This window comes from Apium graveolens, chromosome 11 (assembly GCF_009905375.1).
Source record: "Apium graveolens cultivar Ventura chromosome 11, ASM990537v1, whole genome shotgun sequence".
Classification (NCBI taxonomy): Eukaryota; Viridiplantae; Streptophyta; class Magnoliopsida; order Apiales; family Apiaceae; genus Apium; species Apium graveolens.
The window spans coordinates 136796389-136822353 of NC_133657.1; the positions used below are offsets into that span (position 1 = coordinate 136796389).

At 37.7% G+C, this 25965-nt stretch overlaps 1 non-coding gene across 1 annotated transcript; it reads right to left on the reverse strand.

The window, feature by feature from the left end:
- Nucleotides 1–21576: 21576 nt before the first annotated feature.
- Nucleotides 21577–21683, reverse strand: LOC141698968 (small nucleolar RNA R71). Its single transcript, XR_012565462.1, has one exon. It is a non-coding gene; the product is annotated as a small nucleolar RNA R71 (small nucleolar RNA).
- Between the last annotated feature and the right edge of the window lie 4282 nt (nucleotides 21684–25965).

Below are 25965 nucleotides of genomic sequence, written 5' to 3' on the forward strand. Positions count from 1 at the left end.
GATTCTACCCTGCTCACAGAGTTCAAGGAGAAAGCTGGCCCAAGTATTACTTTTGGAGATGACGGCAAGGGTTATACGGTAGGATATGGCTTGATTTCTAAAGACAATGTCATCATTGAGGAGGTTGCCTTAGTGGATGGTCTCAAGCACAATTTGTTGAGTATCAGCCAGCTTTGTGATAAAGGTAATTCAGTAACCTTCAATTCAGAAGCCTGTGTTGTGACAAACAAAAAGAGCAACCAAGTGGTTCTCACTGGAGTGAGAAAAGGAAATGTGTACCTAGCTGACTTCAACTCATTAAATGCAGAATCTGTCACTTGTCTTCTCAGTAAAGCAAGTCAAGATGAAAGTTGGATGTGGCACAAGAAGCTGTCCTATCTAAACTTCAAGACCATGAATGAGCTTGTCAAGAAAGTACTGGTTAGAGGTATTCCTCAGGTGGAGTTTTCTAAGGATGGACTGTGTGATGCCTTCCAGAAAGGAAAGCAGATTAAAGCATCATTCAGGAAGAAGCTTGATTCAATAATTGAAGAACCTCTGCAATTGCTAAACATGGATTTGTTTGGACCAGTCAATATGTTGTCCATCTCAAGAAAAAGATTTTTCCTAGTAATTGTAGATGATTTCTCAAAGTTCTCTTGGACATATTTCCTTAAGTCTAATGATGAGGCTAATGAAATCATCATCAATCACATAAGGCAAGTCAACAATCATCCCGATTTCAAAGTTAGAAGAATCAGGAGTGACAATGGAACTGAGTTCAAGAATTCTGTTATGAGGGCATTTTGTGAAGAGAATGGGATTATGCATGAGTTTTCAGCAATAAGAACTCCACAACAAAATGGAGTAGTGGAAAGAAAGAACGGATCACTTATTGAAGCTGCAAGGACAATGCTTGAAGAATCAAAGTTACCAACATACTTCTGGGCTGAAACTGTAAATACTGCATGCTACACTCAGAATATTTCTTTGGTTAATCATGCAAAGTGTATGACACCCTACCAATTGTTCAAGAACAAGAAGCCAACTCTAAATTTTCTTCATTTATTTGGCTGCAAATGTTATATCTTGAGTAATCAAACTGATCAACATGGAAAGTTTGATGCTAAAGCAGATGAAGGAATTTTTGTTGGATATGCTGTGTGAAAAGCATATAGAGTCTACAATCTAAGAACCAACATTGTTATGGAATCAATACATGTTGTATTTGATGATAAAAAATTGAAGGACTGCAAGATGAAGATTCTCATGAGAGCCTAAAATTTGATAATGTGGAGATGGTTAGTGATGACAGTGATGATGAAAGTTATCAGGAAATAATGACAAATGATAATGCAGAAAAATCTACTACTAATGAAGCACAAAATTCAACATCTGTCGAGTTGCAAAATGTTTCATCCGTCGGGAGACAATCTGCTTTATCCGTCGGGAGACAACCAGCTTCATCCGTCGGAATACAGAGTGCACCATCTGTCGGGTCATTGAGAGAAGCTGAAAATCAAGGTAGATCACTCACAGAAAGCTCCCCTTTTTCAAATCAAAGATTCACAAACTCAGGGGGAATTTCTTATAATCAAAACTCAGTTACACATCAAGACAACAATGAGGCCTCTTCATCTAGAGCTAATCTACCTCAACAAAGAAAATGGACAAAAGATCACCCTTTTGAGCTCATCATTGGTGATGTATCTTCTAGAGTTCAAACAAGGAGAGCAACTCAAGAAGAATGTCTTTATAGCAGATTCCTATCTAAGGAAGAACCAAAGAAGGTAGAAGAAGCTTTGTTGGATCCTGATTGGATTTTAGCTATGCAGGAGGAGCTAAACCAATTTGAAAGGAATAAAGTATGGAAGCTGGTACCCAAGCCTAAAGGAAAGAATCCAATTGACACCAAATGGGTATTCAGAAACAAGATGGATGAAAATGGCATAGTGGTCAGGAACAAAACTAGATTGGTTGCTAAGGGCTATTGTCAACAAGAAGGAATAGATTTTGATGAAACTTTTGCTCCTGTTGCAAGACTTGAAGCAATCAGAATTTTCTTAGCCTATGCAGCCCATGCCAATTTGAAGGTCTATCAAATGGATGTCAAGAGTGCTTTTCTAAATGGAGATTTGGAGGAGGAAGTCTATGTCAGTCAGCCTCCTAGTTTTGAAGATCCGAATTTCCCTAATCATGTCTACTATCTTTTGAAAGCACTTTATGAACTGAAGCAAGAACCTAGAGCCTGGTATGATACTTTATCAAAGTTCCTTTTGGAAAATCACTTCACAAGAGGTACTGTGGATAAAACTTTATTCTTTAAAAATGTTAATGGCTCTAGTATACTTTTTCAAATTTATGTAGATGATATTATATTTGGCTCTATAGATGAAAAACTTTGCATAAAGTTTGCCAAATTGATGCAAAGTATGTATGAAATGAGCATGATGGGAGAACTAACTTACTTTCTTGGCTTACAAGTTAAGCAAGTTAGTGATGGAATATTCATTAGTCAAACTAAATACATTCATGATCTTTTAAAGAAGTTTGATCTAATGGATTACACATCTGCAAAAACTCTCATGCCCACTGCAACTAAGCTTGATTTAAACACTACTGAAAAGTCTGTGGATATTTCAAGTTATAGGGGCATGGTTGGTTCACTTCTGTACTTAACAGCTAGTAGGCCAGATATAATGTTTGCTACTTGTCTTTGTGCTAGATTTTAGGCTGATCCTAGAGAATCTCACTTGCTAGTTATTAAGAGAATTTTCAGATATCTCAAGGGAACACCAAAACTTGGCATTTGGTACCCTAGAGATTCTGGTTTTGATCTAACTGGTTATTCAGATGCAGATTATGCAGGTTGTAAAATAGACAAAAAAAATACAACAAGAACCTGTCAATTTCTAGGAAACAAGCTTGTGTCCTGGTTCAGTAAAAAGCAAAATTCAGTTTCTACTTCTACAGCTGAAGCTGAATATATTGCTGCTGGTAGTTGCTGTGTACAGATTTTGTGGATGAAAAACCAATTGTTGGACTATGGTCTACAAGTGGATAGGATTCCTATTTTCTGTCATAACACAAGTGCAATTGCCATCACTGAAAATCCAGTACAACATTCAAGAACAAAGCACATAGACATCAAGTACCACTTTATAAGGGAACATGTTGTGGCGCCCTCCAAACCCGGGTCAGAAGTTTGGGGTCCACACACACACCTTAATTATAACCTGCTTATAACAATAATAAAGATAATAATAATATATGCACTGACCCTACTTACCAACCACCACGGACTGCAACAGGTTAAAGTATGTACACAAGCCAAACACACTAATATATTACAAACCGTTCAAATCCCAACTATTTCAAATTCAAACTGAGTATTAAACATTATTACAAACTTTTACAAACTTAAGTTATTCCAAAAGAAGCCTACTAGCTCAGCTTTCTCAACCTGAACCCCTAGCTCTCGCGCTGGACTGGGGATCCTCTTTACCAACTAGTTCCTTTTTAACTGGAAAGAATATAAACAACATCGCACGAATGAGCTAACCAGCTCAGCAAGTCACAATGACAAAACTGAGAATAATGATCATCAGGTGTATATGTTTATGATATCAAGTGAACAATGGATTATGATTTAGAATTGGATATTATACTTTTAATTTAAAAACCAAGGTTAGGCTGCTGATCAGTCACGCACTAACCCCGAGCAAGGCACACAATATTGCTCTAACTACTGGATCCAAGGCACACATTGGCCTAACTTGACCATTATATGGTCTGACCACGAATCTGGTCCACAATTTAAAAAAAACAATCCAATTCTAGCATAATAACAGAATATGCAATAATAAACAATAACCGAAATCATTAACAAAAATAAATGTTTAACAATGAAAGGGTTTCAATCCTTGTAAGGATCAACAAGGTACTTTCAAAGCTTGAATGCTGGGTAATGAAAGAATTGGATAACAAAGGAAACAACGTTTCAGGGTTTCAAGGATTTGGTCTTTCAAAGCATAAGATATCATGGATTGAGTATATAATAATTCAGTTCAGTGTCTGGTATTTAGTTTGTATGTATTTGTGGAGTAGTATCGTAGATTTGTGGTTCGTGTTTGGGTATACAATAATCAATGGCTTAGAAAGAATATGGTTCATAGCTCAAGAACAATAACTGAAATCAGGATTTAGGTTTCCGTGCTTCAAAGCACTTGCAATGTCAACAAGACTATCAAGAATTACAATATCTCGAGAAAGTTCAGAACACTTGCCTGATATTAGCTTACTATCCTGCACTTGCTTTCAATCACAATCGTCTTACTCCTCAACTACCTGTTTCCCTTTCCTACGCCTTGCCTCTTCTGCTCACATATCATAAGCATCTATCAATCATCAACTCACAGGATTCTATTCGACACATACTTCTATCTACCCTTCGTTTTACCCAAATCCGATTAACGGATTGAAATCTATACAATAACCAAGTAAACACCGAATATATAGACCGATAGTCAAACAACAGGTCACGTATAACACATAATACATCACGTAATCAATGACATATCATCTATAAAGAAGTCTCGGGTCATAAATATGCTTTCGGGTATTTAAAATGATTTTTAAAACATTTTTCGGAATTGAAACGGGTCGTTGGATCAATTCGGGTTAATAAACAGGGTTCGGTTGGCCCATTCTGGCTCCGAAATAATTTTAGAATAATTATCGAGCCTTGGAAATAATTTAGAATAATATTTTAAAGCTCGAAACTATTTTTCAGAATTTTTAAATCATTTTTAAATAATTAAATCTAATTAAATAACTAATTAAAATCAATTAATAATTAATTAAATCAATTAATCAATTAATTTTCGAATTAATTGACCAATTAATCAATTATAAATTAACTAAAATTAATTAACTAATTAATTCAGATTTATTTGTAAATTAAACATAATTTTCGGAATTAAAATAATAATTTTCAGAATTTTCAGAAATTAAAAATGAATTTTTATAATAAAAATAAATAGGAAATATGATTTTTAAACATTTTATAAACAGGAATCCTATTTTTGAAAACTTTGCAAACTACAGGGACTAAACTTCACCATCTTCAAAAATACAGGGACTAAACTGCAATTTTGCAGTTTCAGTCGCCGGAAAATCGGGGGTGGCCGGAGAAGACGATCCCAGCCTCCTCACCCCACCAACACCTCCAGATCAACACTACACAACACCAGGAACTTGTTCATGCATTCAAAACATTCTAATCATCCATGTTCTGGCCGGAAATTGGCCAAAAACATCGCCGGTTTCCGGCGAACATCGCAAATCTTTAAAACACAACTCCCTTCGATTCAAGCATCCTCTGTTAACGAGCTATATATCAATCGATTGCAAATTTTATAAGGAACACAACCCACTATAAATCAACAGCTAATAACCCCTGAATCAAAAACCCCCAAATTTCAATTGAAAACATTCATACGGGTTATAAACCCTAATTTTGAAATTCGAAAATTAAACCCACTTTTGAGCATGTCATTGAACTCCAAATCAGACGTATGACATATGAAAATCATCAGGAAAACAAGCTCTACAACATGCAATCATCAAATCATACAAACAATCATCCGAACAAAAATTCATATTTTTAATAAAATAAATTCGAAAATAAATAAATTTTTAGAAAAATACCCTTGATTTCTGCAGTGAAACAAAGCTCAGAATCTGATAGAACACCTCAAATCCTTCGTTTTGGTTACTCAAGCTTTAAAAACAGAGATCGGTAACGCCTTCGTTTTGCTGTTTGATTCTTAGAACAGTTTATGTAATTAGGGTTTTTCTCTGAAAATTATATAATTAACTATCTGCAAATGATTTTGATACGAAATAAAATTCGGTAAAAGGCTATTTATAATTACAGAAAATTTGTATCCCGTTGGATCATTCCGGATATAAAACAGTACGTTTATCTGTAAAAACTGATCCAAACGGTATCGGTTTTCGGGATAATTATCCAAATTAGTACAATTTGTACTGCGGTCTTGGTCTCAGCGCCTGGTTACACGTATTACGAAGTGATAATTGGGATAGTTTAATAAAAAGCTCCTGTTTATCGAAAATACGGGTTTTATTGATTTATCGAAACGAATATTGTATCGAAAATGTTGCGCCGAGACCTGCGCAGGACAAACCGTAAGCCGGATCGAAAAAGTCGGAACATGAAAAATGCTCGGAATATTACAATTAGGTTAGGAAGGAGTTCTCGGTAGAGTTTCGGGTTCCAAAAATGTAACAACGGTTGACGTCGGTTGGTTCCCGTTTTTATAAAATAGATTTAATTACCCGGAAAAAGATTTTAAAAATTTCATATGATTCTTATAAATCCATAAATCAACATAAAAATAATTAGGAAGATATGACAATTATCTATATTTTATTTTGGACATATAAAAATTAAAATACTCAATTAATATTAATTTTGAATATTCAAGTACAGATAACACTTAACAATTAACTCACAGAATAGATACTGGGCACACATAATAATATCAAAAATAATTACATGATATATCCCGGATATTACATCCTTCCCCCCTTAAAAGGATTCTGTCCTCAGAATCTCCTAAAAAAACAAATGAGAGTATTTTTCTCTCATATCATTTTCTAACTCCCAGGTTGACTCTTCAACCTTTGGGTTTCTCCTCAATACTCTTACTAACTTTACCACTTTATTTCTCAATACTTTCTCTCTTGCCTCTAGAATCTCTATCGGACTCTCTACATATGATAAATCTGCCTAAAGCTCTATTGGCTCATATTCTATTACATGCCTGGAGTCTGGATTATATTTCTTGAGCATCGATACATGAAAAACATTGTGAATGTGCTCCATGTGCGGAGGTAACGCCAATTCGTAAGCTACTTTGCCAACGCGCTTTAGGATCTCAAAAGGTCCAATATATCTTGGGTTTAGCTTCCCTTTCTTCCCAAACTTCGTTAGTCCTTTCCACTGTGATACTTTCAATAATACTAAGCTTCCTTTTTCAAATTCCATATCTTTTCTTGACTGGTCTGCATATTTCCTTTGATGATCTTGTACGGCTATTAATCTTTTCTGGATAATTTCAACAACTTCCTTTGTCTGTTGCACCAATTCAGGTCCGAGTATTTTGCGTTCTCCTACTTCGTCCCAATATATTGGAGATCTACATTTGCGTCCATAAAGGGCTTTATAGGGTGGCATTCCAATGCTGGCATGATAACTGTTGTTGTAAGCAAACTCTACCAGGGGTAAATGTTCATCCCAACTTCCTTTGAAATCAATAGCACAAACACGTAACATATCCTCGATTGTCTGGATCGTTCTTTCACTTTGGCCATCCATTTGGGGGTGATAAGCTGTACTCATATTCAGTCTTGTTCCCAAACATTCTTGAAAACTCTTCCAGAATCTTGAATTAAACCTTGGATCTCGATCAGATACGATAGACACTGGAACTCCATGATGAATTACAATTTCTTTTAGGTATATATGGACCAACTTGTCGAGCGAAAATCTTTCATTTATAGGCAGAAAATGAGCTGACTTGGTAAGTCTATCCACTATAACCCAAATCGCATCATGATTAGCCCTTGTCCTTAGTAATCCAACTATGAAATCCATGGTAATATGTTCCCACTTCCATTCTGGAATCTCCAATGGTTGTAGCAATCCGCTTGGTCTCTGATGCTCTGCTTTAACTCTCTGACAGGTATAGCATTTGCTAACCCATTCCGCAATTTCCCTCTTCATATCTAGCCGCCAATAATTTTTCTTTAAATCTCTGTACATTTTAGTACTCCCTGGATGGATGGAATATCTTGAACTATGTGCTTCTTGTAAAATTTCATTCTTTAACTCCGTCATTGGTGGAATCCAAATTCTAGATGAAAATCTCAAAATGCCTTGATCATCCTTCTGCGTGCATAATTCTTCACCTACCAAACGATTTATATCTTGATCCATTACATCTTTCTGACATTTCTTTATTTTCTCCAACAACTCCGGCTGGAAAGTCATACTGTACACTTTCGCTTCCTCAGGCTCGCAAACTCTAATCTCCAATTCCAATTTTTGAAATTCTTTATATATCTCTTCAGGTACGGATAACACATTTAACCTTTCCTTCCGACTTAACGCATCTGCTACAACGTTCGCCTTACCGGGATGATAATTAATCGAGCAATCATAATCTTTGATCAATTCTAACCATCTCTTTTGCCTCATATTAAGTTCCTTCTGGGTAAATATATATTTCAAACTTTTGTGATCCGTGAAAATCTCACACTTTTCTCCATACAAATAATATCTCCAAATCTTCAAAGCAAAAACTATAGCTGCTAGCTCCAAGTCATGAGTAGGATACTTTTGTTCGTGTGGTTTCAATTGCCTTGACGCATACGCAATCACCTTGTCGTGCTGCATAAGAACACATCCTAATCCTTTGTAGGAAGCATCGCTATAAATTACGAAATTCCCTTGATCGTCTGGAAGTGACAAAACAGGTGTTGTCATTAATCTCCGCTTCAATTCCTGAAAACTTTCTTCGCACTTGTCATTCCATATAAACTTTTCATTCTTTCGTGTAAGCTTTGTTAATGGTGTGGCAATCCTTGAGAAATTCTGAATGAATCGTCGATAATATCCTGCCAATCCCAAGAAACTTCTTACCTCAGTGGGTGTTCTCGGTCTTTCCCAATTCGTAATTGCCTCGATCTTTGCCGGGTCCATTTTAATCCCTTCGTTACTGACTATGTGTCCTAAGAACTGAACTTCTTGTAGCCAAAACTCACACTTTGATAATTTAGCATATAACTTCTTTTTCCTTAAAATCTCCAAAGTTGTCCTTAAATGTTCCGCATGATCCTCCTCCGTCTTTGAATAGATTAAAATATCGTCTATAAATACTATAACGAACTTGTCCAAATATTCCTTGAAAATTCTGTTCATCAGGTCCATAAACGCTGCTGGGGCGTTGGTCAATCCAAAAGACATCACTAAAAACTCGTAATGTCCATACCTTGTTCTGAAAGCTGTCTTTGGTATATCTTCTGGTTTGATTTTCAGTTGATGATATCCTGATCTTAAATCGATTTTAGAGAAATAATTGGCTCCCTTCAATTGGTCAAACAAATCATCAATTCTGGGTAACGGATACTTATTCTTAATCGTCAATTTGTTGAGCTCCCTATAGTCGATGCACAGTCTCATGCTTCCATCTTTCTTCTTGACAAATAATACCGGGGCTCCCCACGGGGATATGCTGGGTCTGATTACTCCTTTCTCTAACAATTCCTGCAATTGCTTTGCTAGCTCTTTCATCTCAACAGGCGCCATTCTGTACGGGGCTTTGGATACTGGTTCTGTTCCAGGTGCTAAGTCGATTGCAAATTCAATTTCTCTATCTGGAGGAAGTCCTGGTAACTCGTCGGGAAATACGTCTAGAAATTCATTCACTACTGGGATATCTTCAAGTTTTGCTGGCTCCTGACTTTTGTCAATCACGTATGCTACGAAATGCTCGCATCCTTGCCGTAGTAACTTCTTGGCTTGAATCATCGTTAAGAACTTCTTTACTTGTTTCTGACCTTTGAACGTTACTATTCTTTCGTCTGGCATTTTCACCATTACTTTCTTATTTCGACAATCTATCTGAGCATCATGCTTAGATAACCAATCCATCCCTAATATCACATCAAATTCTCCTAACTTAAATGGTATCAAATCTACACAAAACTTACTACCAAAAATCTCAACCTCACAATTCTCACAAACTTGATTCAAAGCTACACGTTCTTGATTTGCTAACTCCACAGTCATTATTTCATTTAAGCACTCAACTGGACAATTTAATTTACTAACAAAATCTTGTGAAATAAACGATCGAGTTGCTCCCGAGTCTATTAACACTTTGGCACATAAAGAATTCACATTAAGCGTACCTGCCACGACATCCGTATCCTGGATAGCATCCTTCACTGACATGTCGAAAACTCTAGCCCTTGGAGTCTCATTTACTACTGGGGTAGATCCCATAATTCTCAATGCATTACTAACTGGGGCTGGTGTATTGCAATCCCTGGCCATATGTCCTGGCTTCCCACATTTAAAGCATGTAAATCCAATGACTAGAACTTTCACTGCTGGATTCCGGATAGGTTGATCTTTATTTGCTGGCTCTCTTGCTGGCTGATTTCGGCACTCCCTCGAGTAGTGCCCTTTCTGGTTGCATTTAAAACATACCACATTCAACTTGTTACAAACTCCTCCATGCTTTTTTCCACATACTTGACAATCTGGAAAAGTTAATCTCAACTGATTCGGCAGATTCACATTAGCTAGACGATTGCCCTGGCCTCCGTCTCTTGCATTTTGTCTCCTGAAATTAAAATTTCTCCCTGGATGAAACTTGCCCTTCTTAAAATTTGAAAACTTCCCTGTTTGTGACTGACCCTCACTTCCCTCAACTTTCCTTTTCTTGCTTTCCTTATCTTTCTGGAACATCTCACTTTCTATCTCTGCGATCATAGCTTTCTGTACAACCCCGGCGTAGGTATCCAATTCAAAAATATCTACCTTCCCCCTGATCCATGGCTTCAAGCCTTGCTGGAATCTCTTAGCTTTTTTTCTATCAGTATCAACATACGACGGCACATACCTTGACAATTCCTCAAACTTCCCCTCATAATCTGTTACCGACATATTCCCTTGCTTTAACTCTAAAAACTTCAGCTCCATTTGATCCTGAACAAACTGAGGAAAATACTTTTCTAAAAACAATTCCTTGAACCTTTCCCAACTAATAACATCTGTGCCTTCCAATGTCTTCACCATTTCCCACCAATAGGTGGCCTCATTCTTCAGATAGTAACTTGCAAACTCAACCTTCTGTTCCTCTTTCACTTTCACTAGGGCAAATGCCTTTTCTATTTCCTTTAACCAAACATTTGCTTCAATTGGCTCTAAGGAACCCTTGAATTCTGGTGGGTTTATTGCCTGAAAAGTTTTGAAAGTTACCTGGGGATTGGTCTGTCTCTGCTGTTGTTGTGCCAGGTGAACTGTTTGTTGGGCCAAGATTTGAAGAATCTGGGCTATTGCTGGGTCCATGGGTCCTGGGTTCACATTCTGGTTTATATCATTTTGATTGTTATTGTTGTTGTTGTTGGTTTCTTCATTCTGGGTGTTGGTGCGGGTATTTCTTTTGGGAGGCATTTTTCGTAAAGAATCAATCAATTTATTTAGCTTTTGAATCAAATATTTGCATAAAAGAAAAGTTTTGTAAAACAGGAATATCTCTTTTTGAAAACAGTTGTAACTAAGTAAATTGCATGCTTCTTTACAGAATATAAACAGTTATGGAAAACAGGGCACATGGTATCACAGGGTATAACTGGTGCAATAAAATAAATGACAGTGCTGGAAAGGAAAAAGGTACTGATATATATAGATCAAAAGTTTTAGGGTAGTACAAGCGTAAAGACGCTTCGAAAGTAAAAGCAAAAAGGGTACAACAACCTACTCACTAGTCAGCATCGCTAGTCTATAAATACAACTCAAAAGTCTTCTGATACATACTACACACTATTGTACATACTATATAACCATACAACACTACTCAGTATCTCCATCTCTGAATCTCTGGCTCATGGCAAATCTGGACCTCCTATCTCCTCAAGCTCCTCCAGAACCCACTTAGCCCACTCTATTAGGAAATCAGGGGTGATGTCCTTATGTGTAGCCTCAGCAATCCTCACAGCAGCTGCTCTACGAAATGCCTGGAGCCTCTCCCTAAGTCGCCTCTCACCACTCCCCATCTCTCTGGTACGCATGATATGCAATAACTCCTGGATCTGACCCTGTAGGAATCGCTGCTCCATAAGGCAAGCCTCAAACTGATGATATGGGACAGGATAAGAAGAGAACTGGAAAGGTACTCCTGTGACTGAATGACTAGTAAAGCCTGAATCAGCAGGTGGGGGTCCTCTGACAGGTGGCCTCATGCCTGGAGGTGGAATAGCTACCGAAACACTCAACCTCTCAACGTTCTATCATCCTATGCCTTACTTCTAATCCCAACCTTCTACCCATTCCCGTTAACCTAGGCTTGTGTCAGTGACTTATAACCTGTAGCTCTGATACCAAACCTGTGGCGCCCTCCAAACCCGGGTCAGAAGTTTGGGGTCCACACACACACCTTAATTATAACCTGCTTATAACAATAATAAAGATAATAATAATATATGCACTGACCCTACTTACCAACCACCACGGACCGTAACAGGTTAAAGTATGTACACAAGCCAAACACACTAATATATTACAAACCGTTCAAATCCCAACTATTTTAAATTCAAACTGAGTATTAAACATTATTACAAACTTTTACAAACTTAAGTTATTCCAAAAGAAGCCTACTAGCTCAGCTTTCTCAACCTGAACCCCTAGCTCTCGCGCTGGACTAGGGATCCTCTTTACCAACTGGTTCCTTTTTAACTGGAAAGAATATAAACAACATCGCACGAATGAGCTAACCAGCTCAGTAAGTCACAATGACAAAACTGAGAATAATGATCATCAGGTGAATATGTTTATGATATCAAGTGAACAATGGATTATGATTTAGAATTGGATATTATACTTTTAATTTAAAAACCAAGGTTAGGCTGCTGATCAGTCACGCACTAACCCCGAGCAAGGCATACAACATTGCTCTAACTACTGGATCCAAGGCACACATTGGCCTAACTTGACCATTATATGGTCTGACCACGAATCTGGTCCACAATTTTAAAAAAAAAACAATCCAATTCTAGCATAATAACAGAATATGCAATAATAAACAATAACCGAAATAATTAACAACAATAAATGTTTAACAATGAAAGGGTTTCAATCCTTGTAAGGATCAACAAGGTACTTTCAAAGCTTGAATGCTGGGTAATGAAAGAATTGGATAAGAAAGGAAACAACATTTCAGGGTTTCAAGTATTTGGTCTTTCAAAGCATAAGATATCATGGATTGAGTATATAATAATTCAGTTCAGTGTCTGGTATTTAGTTTGTATGTATTTGTGGAGTAGTATCGTAGATTTGTGGTTCGTGTTTGGGTATACAATAATCAATGGCTTAGAAAGAATATGGTTCATAGCTCAAGAACAATAACTGAAATCAGGATTTAGGTTTCCGTGCTTCAAAGCACTTGCAATGTCAACAAGACTATCAAGAATTACAATATCTCGAGAAAGTTCAGAACACTTGCCTGATATTAGCTTACTATCCTGCACTTGCTTTCAATCACAATCGTCTTACTCCTCAACTACCTGTTTCCCTTTCCTACGCCTTGCCTCTTCTGCTCACATATCATAAGCATCTATCAATCATCAACTCACAGGATTCTATTCAACACATACTTCTATCTACCCTTCGTTTTACCCAAATCCGATTAACGGATTGAAATCTATGCAATAACCAAGTAAACACCGAATATATAGACCGATAGTCAAACAACAGGTCACGTATAACACATAATACATCACGTAATCAATGACATATCATCTATAAAGAAGTCTCGGGTCATAATATGTTTTCGGGTATTTAAAATGATTTTTAAAACATTTTTCAGAATTAAAACGGGTCGTTGGATCAATTTCGGGTTAATAAACAGGGTTCGGTTGGCCCATTCTGGCTCCGAAATAATTTTAGAATAATTATCGAGCCTTGGAAATAATTTAGAATAATATTTTAAAGCTCGAAACTATTTTTCAGAATTTTTAAATCATTTTTAAATAATTAAATCTAATTAAATAACTAATTAAAATCAATTAATAATTAATTAAATCAATTTATCAATTAATTTTCGAATTAATTGACCAATTAATCAATTATAAATTAACTGAAATTAATTAACTAATTAATTCAGATTTATTTGTGAATTAAAAATAATTTTCGGAATTAAAATAATAATTTTCAGAAATTAAAAATGAATTTTTATAATAAAAATAAATAGGAAATATGATTTTTAAATATTTTATAAACAAGAATCCTATTTTTGAAAACTTTGCAAACTACAGGGACTAAACTTCACCATCTTCAAAAATACAGGGACTAAACTGCAATTTTGCAGTTTCAGTCGCCGGAAAATCGGGGGTGGCCGGAGAAGACGATCCCGGCGTCCTCACCCCACCAACACCTCCAGATCAACACTACACAACACCAGGAACTTGTTCATGCATTCAAAACATTCTAATCATCCATGTTCTGGCCGGAAATTGGCCAAGAACATCGCCGGTTTCCGGCGAACATCGCAAATCTTTAAAACACAACTCCCTTCGATTCAAGCATCCTCTGTTAACGAGCTATATATCAATCGATTGCAAATTTTATAAGGAACACAACCCACTATAAATCAACAGCTAATAACCCCTGAATCAAAAACCCCCAAATTTCAATTGAAAACATTCATACGGGTTATAAACCCTAATTTTGAAATTCGAGAATTAAACCCACTTTTGAGCATGTTATTGAACTCCAAATCAGACGTATGACATATGAAAATCATCAGGAAAACAAGCTCTACAACATGCAATCATCAAATCATACAAACAATCATCCGAACAAAAATTCATATTTTTAATAAAATAAATTCAAAAATAAATAATTTTTTAGAAAAATACCCTTGATTTCTGCAGTGAAACAAAGCTCAGAATCTGATAGAACACCTCAAATCCTTCGTTTTGGTTACTCAAGCTTTAAAAACAGAGATCGGTAACGCCTTCGTTTTGCTATTTGATTCTTAGAACAGTTTATGTAATTAGGGTTTTTCTCTGAAAATTATATAATTAACTATCTGCAAATGATTTTGATACGAAATAAAATACGGTAAAAGGCTATTTATAATTACGGAAAATTTGTATCCCGTTGGATCATTCCGGATAAAAACAGTACGTTTATCTGTAAAAACTGATCCAAACGGTATTGGTTTTTGGGATAATTATCCAAATTAGTACAATTTGTACTGTGGTCTTGGTCTCAGCGCCTGGTTACACGTATTACGAAGTGATAATTGGGATAGTTTAATAAAAATCTCCCGTTTATCGAAAATACGGGTTTTATTGATTTATTGAAACGAATATTGTATCAATAATGTTGCGCCGGGACCCGCGCAGGACAAACCGTAAGCCGGATCGAAAAAGTCGGAACATGAAAAATGCTCGGAATATTACAATTAGGTTAGGAAGGAGTTCTCGGTAGAGTTTCGGGTTCCAAAAACGTAACAACGGTTGACGTCGGTTGGTTCCCGTTTTTATAAAATAGATTTTAATTACCCGGAAAAAGATTTTAAAAATTTCATATGATTCTTATAAATCCATAAATCAACATAAAAATAATTAGGAAGATATGACAATTATCTATATTTTATTTTGGACATATAAAAATTAAAATACTCAATTAATATTATTTTTGAATATTCAAGTACAGATAACACTTAACAATTAACTCACAGAATAGATACTGGGCACACATAATAATATCAAAAATAATTACACGATATATCCCGGATATTACACATGTGATGAATGGTACTTTGGAACTGCATTTTGTTTCAAGTGAAAAATAGCTTGCAAATATATTTACCAAGCCACTAGATGAATCCACCTTCTCAAGGTTGGTAAGTGAATTAGGCTAAATTTTTCTTGAATCATTTCAGATATTTTGCAAGTTGTTATGTAGCCAGAAATATAATTGATTTTTCTTTTTTGGATGAAATTTTGGCTAAGTCAAAATTTACATCCCGACGGATGATCATTATCCATCGAGTTTGATCATCCGTCGGAATACAATTTGTCAATAAAATCAATTATTTTTCTGGAATATTTTATAACTCGACGGATAACTGATTTATCCTCATCCGTCGAATTGTCTCAATCCTAGCCGTTAATTCCCTGAACATTATCCATCGAGTATACTTACAACTTGTAAGCATGACACGACCGATAAATGATGGAATTTTTACAGTTTATTTATTTTTAAACGGCTATTTTAAGCAATTTTTATTGGCTACTTTATTTTACTTTATTATTTTTGACAGTTATTTTCTGAGATAGTATTAAAGCAAATTCGCTTTTATTCACTTCTTTTATCATTCTCAAGATTCAATTGCTCTAATTTCTTTCTTCTCAAAAGCAAACTCTCTCTCTGCAAATTCCAAATCTCTAACAATGGCACATGTAGTGAAAATCATGTCTCAAACCGGTTATATCTATGAGAAAAACAACTTCTCAGCTTTGGTGAACAAAGAGATTCAACAGTCTGGTGACTATCACAAAATGATGGATTTTGTGAGGAACTGCAAACTCAACTATGCCATGTTGGAATCACCCACTATTTACTGTGAGGTTGTTGAGGAGATATGGACAACTGCAGTGTACAACTTGACAGACAAGACCATCACATTCACTCTGAAAGGTAAGCAGTTTTGCATAAATAGTGATATTGTTAAAGCATGCTTCAAGAATCCTGATAATACTGTAACTGCTCCACACACAAACACTGACATTGTTAATATGCTTAATTCCATGGGCTATGCACTCACTACTTCTAAATTAAGTGAATTTAGGAGGTCGGGTCTTAGGAAAAAATGGAGTTACCTGTGTGATGTAGTAACTAAGGTATTTTCTGGTAAAATTAGTAACTTTGACTCTATAAACATTTCTATGCTTAACATGCTTTACATGCTAGTTACTGATAAGTACTTTAATTTCAGTGATTTGGTTTAGTTTGAGTTAGGCTTTAAGTTAGAAGAGATCAATAAGAGAGGTAAAAGTGTCTATTATGCTAGATTCTTTATGATGCTTGCTAACCATCTTACTGAAGATATTGTGATTGAGAACCCAACCAACAAGTTAAATTGTTGGGTTCAAGAAAGAAGGATCATTGCAGATTTAAACAGAGCAAACCATCACAAGGAGGTTCCCTTATACTACTTTTCAGTGATGGAGGGACCTCAGGTAAGTGAGGTAATCTCTTCTGTCTCCACTCTTCCAACCTCACAAATTTCTTTGCTTTCTAGTGTAGCTATGGAAACTGTGTTAATGACCCAACAGTTGCCTACCCAAGCTACCAAACCAACAAAAGTTCCTAAATCCAAAGCTAAGAAAGCCCCCTCTGATTTCTTTCAAAAGAAATCAGTTGTAAAATCCACTAAACCTAAAGAGGGGAGTGTGAAGGAGGGCAAGAAAGGTGAGGGACAGGGTGATTACTGGTTTCATCCTCCCAAAAGGATGTTACCATTGAAATAAACTCCCAACCAGGAGCACAGGCCAAGAAGGGTAGGAACATTAGCTCACCACAAACTTATGCCAGAAAGAAATGATCAAAAACCCTTGGGGATGCACAGGGCTCACACACTGTGCAAACTGGTGCAAAAGACCCAGTCACTGCACCTTCTCAAAGTCAGGTTGATGTGGCTCTAATAAATGTGGAGTCACAGCCAAAATCTCTCATAATTGAAGCACCTGATACACCAAATTTTCCCACACACTCATTGGATGTTGACATGATAAACATATCACTTCCAAATTCTCCATCTTTAACTCTCTTGGAGAAGCCAAAAATCCATGTAAGTGAGCATCATCTTCTAGATGATTTGTTGGCTCACTTTCCATTTCTTTCTGAGACTGTTGAGACATATGTGCCAAAATATTCATCAATCTGCACAGAGTCTACAATAGTCTCCACTCCAAACTCAATTATTACTTCTATCCCGATGGATATTTATCATCCGTCGAGTAGTGATTGTATCCCGATGGATAAGCTTAATAGCAGTCATCCGTCGGATAGTCAAACTGCTAACCTGATGGATATTCCTCATCCATCAGGTGTCTATGCACAGCTTCAAATTTTGTCAATTCTTACAAGTGCAGAGTACTTAGTAGTAGTGCAATCACTCTTAGGACTGAGGGAAGGGAGTGATTTGAGTGAGAGTTTGGGTTGCTCCTAAGGAAAAAAGGAGAGGAAAAGAGTGATCTAATGCAGTCCATTTCTTCAGGACTGGCAAAAGTAAGTGAGAGAAGTCCCACCTTAGATTGTGAAGGTGAGGGTGTGAGGGTGGGAAGCCAAGGTGAGACCTTGATGCAAGAAAAGAGATATAATGAGAGAAATACAGGTACGGGAGAAATAAGGGTGGATGTCTTTGCAAGTGAGTTAATGAATGTCCCGGATGCAGACAGGGAGGGACTATCTCAGCAAAGTCAAGCTGTTATAGATTCTACCTCCTTGGACGCTGAGACATTTACTCACCTTGTTCCAGCATATCAACTTCTAGCTGGACAGGGCAATGACAATGCAGAAAGAATGCTAAACTTGGTGCACACCACACAGTTTATGCAAAGAGCAAAGGATGCAATCACAGCTCTGCCCTCTACAACTGGTGATATTGACTATGAGACAGGTGGTTCAAAAGATTTCTTTGGTGGTGAGGATGAAGAAAGTGAAGAAAAGCCATTGAACATAGGGGGATAAGTAGGCCCTAGTTCCAGATCAGGCATGCCATCATGGGCCTTCTCTAAGAAATGTGATGAACATTATTTCAAGACCACACTCATTCAACTTATCAGTCAAACACAGTCTGCTCTTCAATCATCCAAAAATGCTAGCACCAAGAAGCTTCTACAAGCACATCTTGTTTTTCTTCAACTATAACAAATCCAAGGCTTCCAACACAATCAGGATATCACTTCTATTCAAATAGAGTTCACTCAAGTGAAGAAGGATATAGCTGATAGAATAGATGCAAAACTTCCAGAAGCTAAAATGCTTGATATCAAAAGATAATTAAGGAAGAATACTGATCTTGCCACCAAAGTGGATTCCTTGGAGAAAAGAATGACAACAATGGAAGCCTCTCTAACAGCTATACATCTACATCAGGCACAACAAATATACTTGCTTCAAAGGCTAGTGGCAGCACAAATCCCTTCTTCTACTCAACTTGTGAATAACAAAAAGGGGGAGAAAGAAACATCTTCTACGGGGGAATAAGCAAGCTCAATTGTCTTATTCAGTCAAGGGGAATCAAGAAGTGAGGGGGAGCAAAAAGTGCTAAACATACAAGTCAGCAAAGTGATTGTGCCAATAGTTGCTTTCACAAAGCCCCCAGTGTTGGATAGCATTGATCTAATCCAAAGAGCAGCTGAAAAGCTTGAGTTGACAAGAAAGTAAAGCCTGTATCTCTCAAATCCAAAGCTCTAACCAAATCCCAACCCACGGTCAACAAAAGAGATCTCATGTATATTTGTGATATCAAGGAATTTTCAAACTTGAATCTCTACTTGGATGAATTGGAAGAAGTAAGAGGAATTGATGCTTACAGATATCTTCCTGAAAGACTGGTATTTAGATACAAGGGAGGGAAAGAGATGGCATGGCCTCTGATAAGTGGCATTTTATACCACTTAGAATGTCTTATAATAGCCTGAATTGGTGTCTTGAAATCAAGTATTTTGTGTATTTAATGCGTTTTTCTAGTGTTTGTGCATTTCAGGGTATTAATTACATTTCAAAAGAGATTTCATCAATAATAAGCCTTGGCATGTGTTTAGCATTGTAAGTGGGAAGATAGGAGCAGATTACAGCGAAGAAAAGGGAGAAAAACAGTACAGATTCCAGAAGGGGTCTGAGCGCCCACTCAGCTCTGCTGAGCGACCGCTCAGGAAGCTGAGCGCCCGCTTAGGAATGCTGAGCGGCCGCGCAGGGACGGAAAATCGGATTAATTATTTTAGACTCCTGATTCTGTTTAACTTCCAACTTCTAAGTTAGCTGGGTTTTATGGGACTCCTATATAAGTATATTTCAGAGACGTTTCACAAAGGTTGGATCGTAGTATTAATCGAAGATCAAGGAGATAAGGAAGAAGACCGTTTTAGCATACCGCAATGAAGAGGAAGCATTTATTCTTGTGATTCTTTATTTTGTTGTAACGTTGGATGCTAGTTTTCTTTACTTTGAACATATTTACTCTTGTGACGTACTATGGTTTAATATAAGTAGTTTTAGTTATTATTCTCGTGTGTTATTATCATGTTTTCATATGAACCCATGATGATGATGAGTGCTATCATGGGCTAATCATGATCATGGGGTCGTAACAGATTTACTATGGAATTCTTTAGTTAGTTTTTTAATACCTTAGTGTGTGATGATTGTATGATATCTAGTATTGGTTGTGCGTATTCGTCTTATGTGCGTTGCGAACATATAAGATAGGGTGTTAATCTCTTGTGAAGCGATGGTGGATCTTGAGATTTAGAACTTGCCATGCTAGCATAGGTTCATGTAAGAGTATGCATGATTAGTGGGTAACTCTAACCGTTTTATTCGCCCTGTGTAATCAAAAGGAATAACTTGTGCTTAAATCGTTATGTTGTCAATTTCTGTAGACATATAGGGACTCAACATAATTGATGCCTATTCAACTTCTATCTTAGTTGTGGATGCTTGGTAGAATGGTATTAGTACAATGAAAGTTGGCTTTTATCAGTTTTATGTTATTCGATTAATATCATCATTGTTGCATGTTAAGGGTAATAACAATAGCTATTGAAGGAAGTAGTAATGAAGTTGTGATCTCATGAGTGTTTTAATATTATTAATTCAAGTGTTAATTAAGTGTTTAATTCTCGTAGTTAATTGTAGTTAATTTTTAGTTAATCAAATCTAAGTGTTATTTTCTTAACATTGAGAAGTAATCATACACTGGTGAGTGAGTTTAATTGAACACAATTAGTCTGAGTCTCTGTGGGAACGAACTAGAAAGTATTCTATATTACTTGCGAATGCGTATACTTGCGTGTGTTATTAGCTCGTGTTTTCACCCTAACAAGTTTTATGCGCCGCTGCCGGGGACTCGACGCATTTGTTTAGTTTATGTACTTACCATCATTGGTCATTAGGACTCAGTGATTAAGACGTGTTACTTATTGTTTCCGATTGTGTTTCAGGTACTTTAGCGAGCGTTTATGCAAACTCGTTCTCGTACTCGCAAGAGGACTTTAGATACGGCTGAGGAGACAGACGAAGTTCTTGATATTCCGGAGAAGATAGATTTTGAAGATTCGGATTCAGGAAGTGAGCAGAAAGAGCCATTAATCATGGGTGATCGTATTGTTCCGGCAGATCCAGCTCTTATGGACTTTTCTCGGCCCAAAATTGATGACATTCAGTCTAGCATCATGCACCCGGCTATTGAGGCCAATAACTTTGAAATCAAGCCGGGCACTATTCAGATGGTGCAGAATTCGGTTTCTTTCGGAGGTGCTGCGACTGAAGACCCCAACATGCACATAAGGAATTTTGTCGAGATCTGCAGTACTTTCAAATATAATGGTGTGACTGATGAGGCTATCAAGCTGAGGCTTTTCCCATTCTCTGTGAGGGATAAAGCTAAGGACTGGTTATATTCTGAACCAGTTGGGTCTATCACTACTTGGCAAGATCTTGCGCAAAAGTTTCTGGTTAAGTTTTATCCAATGGCGAAGACTGCGGCTATGAGGAGTGCTCTTACTCAGTTTGCGCAGCAACCTACAGAATCTATGTGCGAAGCTTGGGAGCACTGCAAGGAGATGTTGAGAAAGTGTCCACATCATGGAATGCCTGATTGGATGGTGATCACTGGTTTCTATAATGGTTTGGGGGCCCAATCTCGGCCCATGCTCGATGCAGCAGCTGGAGGTGCCTTGTGGGCCAAAAGCTATACTGAGGCTTATAATCTTATTGAGAATATGGCTACAAATGAGCATCAAAACCCAACTCAAAGGATGATGCCTGGGAAGGTAGCAGGTATTCTGGAAGTCAATTATGAAGGTCGATTCTCTAGCCACGTATGGGGTCAATCGGATAGCTATGGTCTGTGAGCTTTGTGCAGGTTCTCATGCTACGAATCAGTGTTCTCTTGTTAACAAATCTGTTCAGTATGTGAACAATTATCAGCGACAGCAGCAGCCTGTGCCAGCTACTTATCATCCTAACAACAGAAATCATCCGAATTTTAGCTGGAGTAATAATCAGAATGCTATTCAGCAACCATATCAGCAAGGCGTAAGTAAATAGTTCAATCCACCTAGATTCCAGCAACCACAACATTATGCTCAAAGGCAATCATATCCTCAACAAGGAGGTGCAGCTCCACCCTCTAGTGCTGATTTTGAGGAACTTAAGCTGTTGTGCAAAAGTCAGGCGGTTTCTATCAAGACCTTGGAAAATCAAATCGGTCAAATTGCCAATGCAGTGCTCAATCATCAACCTGGCACACTTCCCAGTGATACAGAAGTGCCAGGCAAGAAGGAAGCTAAAGAGCAAGTCAAGGCTATTACCTTAAGGTCTGGAAAAGTTGTTGATGCTGAAAAAGCAAAAGAAGGAGAAGCTGAAGTTGGTGATGAAGAAGCTAAGCAAAAGGAGAAAGCGGCGGAACCAAGGAAGACTACTGTTGAACACACTCTTCCTGAGGGTAATACAGGGGAGAAACAACTCTATTCTCCACTACCTTTCCCTAAGAGATTGCAACAACAAAAGCTGGATAAGCAGTTCGGTAAGTTTCTGGACGTGTTCAAGAAACTTCACATCAATATACCTTTCGCTGAGGCTCTGGAGCAAATGCCTAGTTATGCAAAATTTATGAAGAGTATTCTTTCAAGGAAGGTGAAACTGGATGACCTTGAGACCGTTGCTCTAACGGAAGAATAAAGTGTTGTGCTGTAACAAAAGTTACTTCCAAAGCTTAAAGATCCAGGTAGCTTCACCATTCCTTGCACCATTGGCAAGTTGTCTTTTGACAATTGCCTTTGTGATTTGGGAACAAGCATCAATCTGATGCCGTTGTCAATCTTCAAAAAGTTAAATTTGCCTGATCCAAGCCCACCTACATGTCTCTACAATTGGCTGATCGTTCTATTACTTACCCACGAGGCATTGTGGAAGATGTGCTAGTAAAGGTGGATAAGCTCTTCTTTCCTGCAGACTTCGTTATTCTGGATTTCGAGGAAGATAAGAAGATTCCCATAATTTTGGGGAGACCTTTCTTGGCTACAGGCCGTACCTTGATTGATGTGCAGAAAGGTGAACTTACTATGAGGGTGCAGGATCAGGATGTGACATTCAATGTATTCAAGGAAATAAAATTCCCTACAGAAGATGAGGAGTGCTTAAAAGTGGATTTGATTGATTATGCGGTTAAGTCAGAACTAGATCATATGCTAATGTCTGATGCATTAGAGAAGGCTTTAGTGGGAGATTTTGACAGTGATGATGAGGATGGCAATGAGCAACTACAATATCTAAATGCTTCTCCCTGGAGGCGAAAGCTACACATGCCATTTGAATCTCTTGGTACTTCTGACCTCAAAAATGCTGAAGGAAAGCTCAAACCATCTATTGAGGAAGCACCTACCTTGGAGCTTAAACCATTGCCTGAACACTTGAGGTATGTTTTTTTAGGTGATGCATCTACTTTACCTGTTATTATTGCATCTGACCTTTCAGATAGTGAGGAGGACAAGCTCTTAAGGATCTTGAGAGAGTTCAAATCGGCTATCGGATGGACTATAGCAGACATCAAAGGGATCAGCCCTTCATACTGCATGCATAAGATTCTGCTAGAAGAGGGTAGTAAGCCGACTGTTGAGCAACAGCGCAGACTTAATCCTATTATGAAAAAAGTGGTGAAGAAAGAAATTCTGAAGTGGCTGGATGCAGGAATCAATTATCCTATTTCTGACAATTCTTGGGTGAGCCCCGTGCAATGTGTACCTAAGAAAGAAGGTATCACTATGGTAGAAAATGAGAAGAACGAGCTCATCCCCACTCGAACAGTCACAGGATGGAGGGTATGCATGGATTACAGAAATTTGAACAAGGCCACGAGGAAGGATCACTTCCATCTTCCGTTTATTGATCAGATGCTTGACAGGTTGGACGGTCATGAGTATTATTATCTTCTGGATGGCTATTCCGGGTATAATCAGATTTGTATTGCACCAGAGGATCAAGAAAAGACTACCTTCACTTGTCCATTTGGCACGTTTGCTTTTCGCAGAGTTTCGTTTGGGTTATGTGGCGCACCGACCACTTTTCAGAGATGTATGATGGCTATATTCTCTGACATGATTGGAAATAATGTCGAGGTGTTCATGGACGACTTCTCCGTCTTTAGACATTCGTACGATGAATGTTTGAATAATCTTTGTGCAGTACTCAAAAGGTGTGTGGAAACTAATTTGGTGCTCAATTGGGAAAAATGTCATTTTATGGTGCGTGAAAGCATTATTCTTGGGCATAAGGTCTCTAGCAAGGGTCTTGAGATCGACAAAGCCAAGGTGGAAGTCATTGAAAATCTTCCACCACCTATTTCTGTGAAAAGAATTCATAGTTTTCTTGGTCATGCGGGTTTTTATCGGTGTTTCATCAAGGAATTTTCGAAGATATCTAAGCCGTTGTGCAACTTGCTTGAGAAGGATGTGCCTTTTAAATTTGATGAAGAATTCTTGACGGCATTCGAGACTCTCAAGAAGAGTTTAATAACTGCACAAGTTATTACAGCACCGGATGAGACAGAGCCTTTTGAGATGATGTGTGATGCAAGTGATTATGCAGTGGGCGCAGTTCTTAGGAAGCGCAAGAATAATCTCTTTCATGTGGTCTACTATGCTAGCAAGACCTTAAATGGGGCCCAAATGAACTACACCACTACTGAGAAGGAGCTCTTGGCTATAGTCTTTGGTTTCGAAAAATTTCGATCTTATTTGCTTGGGACAAAGGTGACAGTGTTCACTAATCATGCGGTCATTCGCTATTTGGTTTCCAAGAAGGATTCGAAGTCGAGACTCATTCGTCGGGTGCTCTTGCTACATGAATTTGAGTTAGAGATCAAGGATCGAAAAGGTACTGAGAATCAAGTAGCTGACCATCTCTCTAGATTGGAGAATCTCGAGTCTACTTCACATGATAACACATTGATCAACGAATCTTTTCCGGATGAGCAGTTGTTCGCAGTTCAGGAGGAAGAGCCATGGTTCACTGATATTGTGAATTATCTTTTCAGCAATATAATGCCTCCTAATTTGACCACAGCTCAAAAGAAGAAGTTTATGCATGAGGTGAAGTGGTATATGTGGGATGAACCGTATTTGTCTAGACAGGGAGCTGACCAGATCATCAGGAGATGTATCCCATTCTATGAGACGGGGGGATATTACGAGACTGCCACTCCACAGTTTATGGTGGACACTATGGTGGTGAGAAGACGGCAGCTCGTATTTTGTAAACAGGTTTTTTCTGGCCTACTTTATTTAAGGATGCTCATCAGTTCGTTTTAAGGTGTGATCGTTGCCAAAGAGTGGGAAATCTTATGAGAAAGGATGAGATGTCGTTAAATGTGATGCTTGAAGTCGAGGTCTTTGATGTTTGGGGAATCGATTTCATGGGGCCTTTTGTCTCGTCCTGCAATAATCTGTACATCATGCTGGCAGTTGATTATATCTTAAAATGGGTAGAAGTCAAACCTCTACCGACGAATGATGCAAAGGCAGTGTTGAATTTTCTTCATAAGCAGATTTTCACAAGGTTTGGAACGCCACGAGTAATCATAAGTGATGAAGGGTCGCATTTCTGCAACCGTAAGTTTACTTCTATAATGCAGCGCTACAATGTGAATCAACATGTTGCTACTGCCTATCATCCGCAAACAAATGGTCAAGCGAAAGTGTCTAACAGAGAAATCAAGCGTATTTTAGAGAAGGTTGTTTGTCCGTCAAGGAAGGATTGGTCTTTAAAGCTCGATGAAGCTGTTTGGGCTTATAGAACAGTATATAAGACTCCACTTGGGATGTCCCCGTTTCAACTTGTATATGGTAAGGGATGTCATTTACCTACGGAGCTTG